Genomic DNA, 7,787 nt, shown 5'->3' with positions numbered 1-7,787 from the left:
TATATCGATTCTAGATAACCTATAGGACCTACTTGGACCATCACCCTAGTGCTTGCGATTATATAATTTGATATGATTTCGTTAATTTAGGAACGAATATAAATGGACGCAGCCTCAACTGGTGTAGCGAACTGCTTCAGAGTCAGAGAGATCTCGCTAATGTGGCGTGTGTAGGCGCCAAGGATGTAAACAGGGTTCTTTGTTGTTTACAACCTCGTTCCCTTATGAGATCCCTTTTTGAGATGCTAGGTAGAACCATTGCAAGCAGAGGTATACTATCGCTAAACAATGCTATGGTAGGGTTCATTCATAGAACCCACCCTGTAAATGAGTTCCAGGACATCTACAGGGTTCTCATATGCGTTCTCGATATGGTCCTACCAGAGAACCATACTTTCATTTATCTAAAGGTTCTTCCTAGACCCTCTGATCAAGGGGATATTACCGAAGAACCCTTTTAGGGTATAACTGAGTATATGATGCAGGGAGGCAGTAAATTAACGAATACGCATGGAGACCCGGAGTAATTGCAAGTTTCAGTTTCAGGTATTCAGGTGTGAGTATCAACTTTTCCCAACTGAGTTTCGTTCAAAACTGGTCATCTATCCACATAACTAGTGGCTGTTGGAGGAACCTCCTCGCGTTTACAGCCTGTAAGCTCACTCCTTGTGCTGGCTTGCAATGTGATGTTTAATTCCTATTGGAATCCAGACAGAGTTAGGTAGTGATGTACGTTTGATACTTGGAGCTGCCAAGGCATGCATCGAATTGCTAAAGCAGCCTAACTTCGAAAACAGTGATGCCAATCGCGTGTATCAATTTATCAGAATCCGTCATCACATGACGTTGAATGTCACGTTTGAATCACATGCTTTTTTGAAGACTGTGTGTTTGCATAATGCGAGAGTCCACTATGCTCGCTGTGTTCCGGTGCTTTCTTCAATTAAGCTGCTTTCAAACACCAACCTCTAACCTAGGATTCGTACGCTATAACCCTTATAGCTGGGGATTTGTACATGTCATTTCACACTGACGGGTAGCTTAGGCAGCGTTGAGTAGGGACACTATGACACTTCAGGGATGTGAGGGTATTAGTTCGAATCAGGTTGAAGGCACACTATTTTTGAAAATAGTTTTATGTGGAGCCCCACGCTTTCTACACTGCTATAGATTTCATTTGTTGAAAATAGTCGATGTGAAGGCAAAACAGGGGAAGCCATGATGTAAGATGGAAATCCAATTGATTGTAGGTTCTATTAAAGCAAAGACTTTACTGACTAGCGCCATGGAACGTTTTCTTAGAATAAATCAGTGGGAAACTCGAGTGACCTGCACAGCTGAGTACTGAGAAACTGATGACTTCATGACTAGACACCTTTCTTTTTTACTGCTGATTGCCGAGTCGTGTGTCATTTAGGTAGTGCGTGCATTGTGAACTGATAATGAAGCTCTGAAATGGACCTATTTTCTACACATTTGCCATGGGAGACAGCTGTCAATGCTTCAGGAAATGTAGTTATCCCCATACAATAACACGTTATGATTTCTCAACAACAAAGAAGGATGGTTTTATTACCTCACTCAGCCTAAATTCCAAATGAGACTGCCAGGGTTTGAAACATTAATTAATCGAGACTGCCTCAATCATATAAACGGGACAACCATCTCTGATAAGGGAGTCAATAGTCCGCCTACTAACAGATTGGATTAGTTAGAAAACATTTACGCTATGTATCTTTGTGTAGCAAACATGAAATCAAACAATCAATATACATGAAAAAACACAGACTATTAAAAAAAGACAAACAATTATGAAAATCCCCCTGCAATAGAGCATCCTGGGAAATATGATAAATGTTTCAATGTAGAAGCCCTTCCTTGCCACCAAAGAATCATCAAAAAAAAACTTAACTTCCATAAAACATCTTTATGATGTTATAGGTTCTGAGTTTAACTTTTGCCATTAACACAATAATGTCGAATCCTGATCTGTTTCACCCTGTCTTAAGTGAGCTGTTTCCAGCCCACCTAGTGTTCGGCTTGTTTTAATCCCAACCCTTCTAATAGAGGTCCAGGATATTGTTGGGTTGTGTTTTAATCCCAACCCTGTCTAATAGAGGTCCAGGATATTGCTTGGGTTTGTGTGAGTCTCTTTTATCAAATCAGGTGAGATGTTTTTCTCGTAATAGAGACTGTGCTTGTTTCTCTTTCAGGATGTTCTCTCTTGACTTTCTCACTTACTGTGTGTGTGTGTGTGGTGTGGTGTGTGTGTGTGTGTGTGTGTGGTGTGTGTGGTGTGTGGTGTGTGTGTGTGTGTGTGTGTGTGTGTGTGTGTGTCTGTGGTGTGTGTGTGTGTGTGTGTGTGTGTGTGTGTTGTGTGTGGTGTTGGTGTGTGTGTCGTGTGTGTGTGTGTGTGTTCTGTGTGTTCAACTTTATAATTGATATTGCCCGAGAAGCCGGTGTTTGGAGGATATATTGGCACGGGTGTTGTTAGGTTCCTGAGGATATTATTGGCACGGGTGTTGTTAGGTCTCGAGGATATATTGGCAGCGGGTTGTGTGTTAGGTTTCGAGGCTATTTATTGGCACGGGTGTTGTTAGGTTCGAGGATATCATTGGCAACGGGTGTTGTTAGGTGTCGAGGATATATTGGCACGGGTGTTTGTCAGGTTCGAGGATATATTGGGCAGGGTGTTGTTAGGCCGCCCGAAGCATATATTCGGGCAAGTGATGTTGTTAGGTCTGAGGTTATACTGCCATGGGTGGCTGTCAGGCCCGAAGATATATTGGCACGGGTCTTGTTAGGTTTCGATTATCAGTTTTATACAACGGGTTGCCAAAATATTCAAATAATGATTTACATATTGTAATTAAAAACTTTATTTTGATGAATTTATTCATACTATTTCATCCTTCCACAAGATAATAGTCCAGACACTAGGGTTGCTACCCAAGCCAGCTGGTCGTTTGTTCTATCAGTTCAGTGGGCAAAGACCCGAACCAGTCGTTCAGTCATTTTGTTCTGTATCTATGGACGTGACCCAGTCCTTCAGAGAGAGATTAAAGTAGATGTCACGCGTCAAAATTTGATTGATGACCCTATGTGAACCTATGTGACCGCTATGTGAACCCTATGTCCTGATGACGTGTGCATGCCCATGGGCTTCAGGTCAGGCCAGCCTGGTGGTTAGGTGGGGGCTTTGGGGTGAGTAAGTGACCAGGTGTCATGTCAACCGGTAATGATTTATGACCCTATGTAATGATTTATGACCCTATGTCCTGTAGAAGGGTGCATGCCAATATTTGGGCTTCAGTGGTTAGGTGGGGGGGCGGTTTGAGTAAGTGACCAGGTGTCAGGTCAACCTGTTACTGTTTCTCACGGTTTGGGGGGGTTAATGAACATTTCACAGAGGATGAACCCCCACCCCCACCCATTGGGCATTGCATCAGCCTTATAAAGCCCCTGAACAATTCCTGTTTAAGAGTGCACAAGATCTTAAGAATAACCATGGATTTTGGGCTCGGTGGCAAAGCAGTGATGACTGTAACAACTGAAGCAGGCCCTCGGGTTGCCCATAGAGCAAGGGCCAAGTATCAACCCGCAATATATGATGCGCCAAAAAAACGTTTTTTAAATGTGTATAGAACCCAAATACCTCCAGCAAATACGTTGAAAGATCAAGTGTTGATGTCTAATGGCCAGCTGTGGGGGTATCGGTTTGATTACCTGACCTGTAGAGTGACCCTCTATACGGTATCTGAAGGAGAAGAATATACAGACCAGACTGTAGGCTTGGAATATGGGGTTGAAGACTGGTCGGTTTTTCGCAAGGTTGTGTGTCCTGAACTGAGCCTTATCACCAAGGGGTATAGTGTGTTCACGGGCCACGAGACCCGTTGGGAAGGTACCCCGGACTCCTCAGGACGAATATTTCACAGGGTGAAAATACAAAGACAGAATGGACGTCCGTGCGGCTGCGTGGAGTTCTATATCGGCACCGAGGCAATGCGAAACCAAAACCTTAGGGAGGGGGGCCTGACTGGTGGTTCCAGACTGCGTCTGCTTATTCCTTTTAAAAGTTGGGATGTACTGGAATTGAAAATGTTGCAGGCGTTGGATGCTCTCTTTGTACAGAGCCAACAGAGGCAGAGCCTTGTTCATTTAAAGAAGTGCATAATATATACGAATAGTAAAGATTACGATGCAAAAGAGACTCAAGAAGATACAGCGTCAGAAGAAAACTAAGTAAGCGGATGCTTTAACCACGCCCAGATACCCAAAGGCCTTGTTCTACAATAAAACGAAAAAAGCAGCCAGTTCTTCATTTCAGCATACACCATGGATCTCCAGACCATCTACGAGGACTCAGCTACGTCATGGGGGCCTGACACTAAGGACTCTGGGCAGGTTTCTTTTTAAACGCAGAGACATAGCGTTTACTTTTTAGGAAGGTATGCAGCAGGCCGCTCCCCCAGAAACAGCCCTGTACGTAGCCTAAGGTGTTCTGGAGTATTTGCTTTTAAATCCACGATTAAATAAGAAAATGGCTCTTTGGTAGCGTCCTCATAGCTCTCCATAAAGTATGATTTCTGTCCAGGGTACATCTGCTGAGCTAGAGTGCTAATTTGCAGTTTGTCTCTAGGATTTTTAAACAAAACCATGTAGTTGGCATTCAAGCTAATGGTCCGACTATTTTTACCTTGGTGAAACACATTCTGGACCAAGTAAAGCACGGACAGGTTTCTATGATGAGTATATTGGGAAAAAGCTCGTGCAATTTCGGGGTGTTCGCTACCAGCAAATAGCATATCGTCCAAAACCAGCAGATTATTTTTATGTGGGGGGAGAGGTTCATCATCAGACGAGGATTCTGGTATTCCTTCAACAAACTTGATTTTTATTGTCTTCCAATAATTCATCAACAGAGGTTCGAACATGAAAACACCAACATAGTCAGCTTTTGAGATAACACTATGTTCAAGAATTCTCTAAAATTACACTTTTTACAAAAAAAGTTTTACCACTGTTTGAAGCCTGCAATTAATGCCCTTGAAAAAGCAATTGTTAGACGGGTTCAAAACCCCTCGACAGCATTCATAATATCTTAGCTTTAAGACACCCTGGCTTGTTAGCATAATCACTAGCCAAAGGCAATGTGTACCGTCAGGCAATAGCTGTCCCTTGTCATAGACTACCCTGAATCTTTTATGAGTGGTGCGTTTTCTTAGATGGAACCCCTTTTACCCTCACTATTCTTGTAAGCTCAAAAAATCTCCAAGTCACTATTCTGGTCCTTACACCCCTCGACAACGCTATTGGATCCAAGTTTACACGCGGGCATTCGTACGAGTTTTGAGTCACGCCTTTGGCTTCAACACCACTGATGGCTTTAGTCCTAAACAGCCATAGCTTTTTGGACCACAGAGAGGACCATTCGGAATCATGGTCCACCCTCTTACGAGTTCACTGTTTTTTTAAACCCCCAAATAGTTGCTAAGTGGGGGCCAATCCCCCGGTTGCTACATAGACCACAGAGAGTGCTGGTCTGCGAAAAAGAACCCGCCTCTTGAGCGTTCCATGAGGGTGTACATTCAAGTCCCATAGGCGGTTGTAAATGCCTGCAAGGAACACATTTACATTACCAGGGGTAGAACCCACATTTGGGGTGGCGCCTCCATTGCACCAATGCAATGTCGACTCAGAAGGAAAAAATGGAAAATTCGTATGTCCGAAAAAACAAATCCCCAAAATTCTTCGGTCTTCTTTATATACGAGTTTAGCATATTGCACTCTGCGCTAATTACCCCCAAAGGAGTTCAAGTACAATTTCACACATACTCTTGGTTTTTGGACCTCTTCTGTCAGTTCAAGAAGTGATGCCTTCTCTTGTCGATGGTATGTCTTGAATCTTACTTGTCTTACATCTTGCATGACCATGCAGGATACCTAAAGCCATCTGCTTGCATCTCCAAAGAGTCTTTATGTACTCTTTAAAAGTGTGTCTATTCCTGGAAAAGTTCCACACTTCAAAGATTTTGCCACACGATACCCCTTCTCTAAAGCCTTAGCAGAATTTACACGTGACACCATACACCGTCAGGGCTCTTTGTTGATCTGAGGTGTGACTCACATGGGTTTTCCTGGTTTTGTTTTCACACTCATGTGCCGACAAAGGGGAAAGAAAAATTTTCCTTTAGAGACCCTTGTTAAGGCACACAGTATAAACAGCCCCCTAGTGAGTAGACATCGCTTGATGAAACCAAAATAATTTTGGGGTTCGTCAAAGTCGCTGTGAATAATTTCAGGATGCCCTATAGGATAGAATGAGGAACTCATTACATGAGGATATAGGGATGTAAAATCTACATAGCCTATTGTCTCGTCGGGTTGAGCTACATAACGCAATGTCAAAGCATTGGTCCGGCCTCCAAACAAGGCCTGTCGCGGTTCCAGGGGCTCTGGAGGGTCATAWTGGGTAAGGAAGGCCTTAACACTAGGATCCGCCTTTTTGAGGGCTGTCCATTCGTGCTCCCACAAAACCACAACTTTTAACCCGTAAGTAGCCTTTAAAGAATTCAGTTTGTCTTGAAACTCTTGRTACATTTCCCCAAAAGTCTTTTGGGTTAGGACACACAGGGTCTGGGGGACAAAGCATAATTTACAACCGTGGAAGAAACAACCGTTGTACTCATACACTGTCTCAACCCCGTCAATCTGTGTGTATCCATCTACATGGTAAGGCCCAAACGCCTTCTCCCCCCGATTCAAAGCATGTTGGATAAAAATATCTTTATCCTGGGCCAAGTACTCCAACCATTGAATGGAACCACTAGAGTAGGCCTTGAATTGGCGTCGGTAGTTGTCTGGCGATGGGATAGCTATAGAGGCTGGAGTTAGATAGTGTGTACGATAGGTTTTCATGCATGCGGATGCAATAGTTGTACAGCTCCAGGGGTCAATGCCCGCATCTTTGATTACCTCTTCTCTGAATCTGAGGCATCCTTCACGAAGTATAAGAACGTCATTGTCACAGTATGATTCCATCTCTTTATGGAAATCAAAAGTTCCATGTCTTACGGTCTCGTACCATGTCATGAATCTCTCACGCTCTTTGGGAGACATTTGATCACACCCGTACATTTCGGGGGATGGATAAGATCCTATATAATGTAGATTCTCCTCAGATGTGAAGAAGTGAGGGAAATAGCCTTTGACAGAGTTTTCAAAACCCAAGGCCTCTGGCATTTGAGCCAAYCTCATGGGTAAGAAGCTTAAGCTGTCAATGTATCTCTGTTTGAAGGCGGGGTCAACAAAACATAATATTTTACTACCTTGAGCTATGACACTGGGGGCAACGCCTTGCTGTATCAAAGGGTTCAGAAGCAGATAGGTGTCATAGGCTCTAGCATTGTGAGCTATAAACGTGAAGTTTCTGTACTGGGGTTTTCTAAAATGTTTTAGAAAGAGCTGTGCACAATTGGGTCCCTCGGCCGACCACTTTTCACCCTTGAAAGTCATGGTGGATACAAAAATAGGCAAATGAACCCCTGATTGCTGATTTGTCTCAAAATCATAAAACACATATTTCTCTGTATGTTCATCTTCAGCCAMGGGCTGAATGTAACACTCATGTGTTACTTCTTGAACCGCTTCCGCGTCTCTGCTTTTCAAAGGCCCTTTACAGATTGGGCAGTGTAGAATTCCACAAACATGAGGTTTAGGGCTATCTATTTTAAGGTTGTAATTGCAATGACATTTTGGACATTTCTTGTTAATGTCACAACTGC

The sequence above is a fragment of the Salvelinus sp. IW2-2015 genome, linkage group LG13 (assembly GCF_002910315.2).
Source record: "Salvelinus sp. IW2-2015 linkage group LG13, ASM291031v2, whole genome shotgun sequence".
Taxonomy (NCBI): Eukaryota; Metazoa; Chordata; class Actinopteri; order Salmoniformes; family Salmonidae; genus Salvelinus; species Salvelinus sp. IW2-2015.
The sequence above is the reverse complement of the archived record's forward strand: the minus strand, read 5'-3'. Positions refer to the sequence as shown.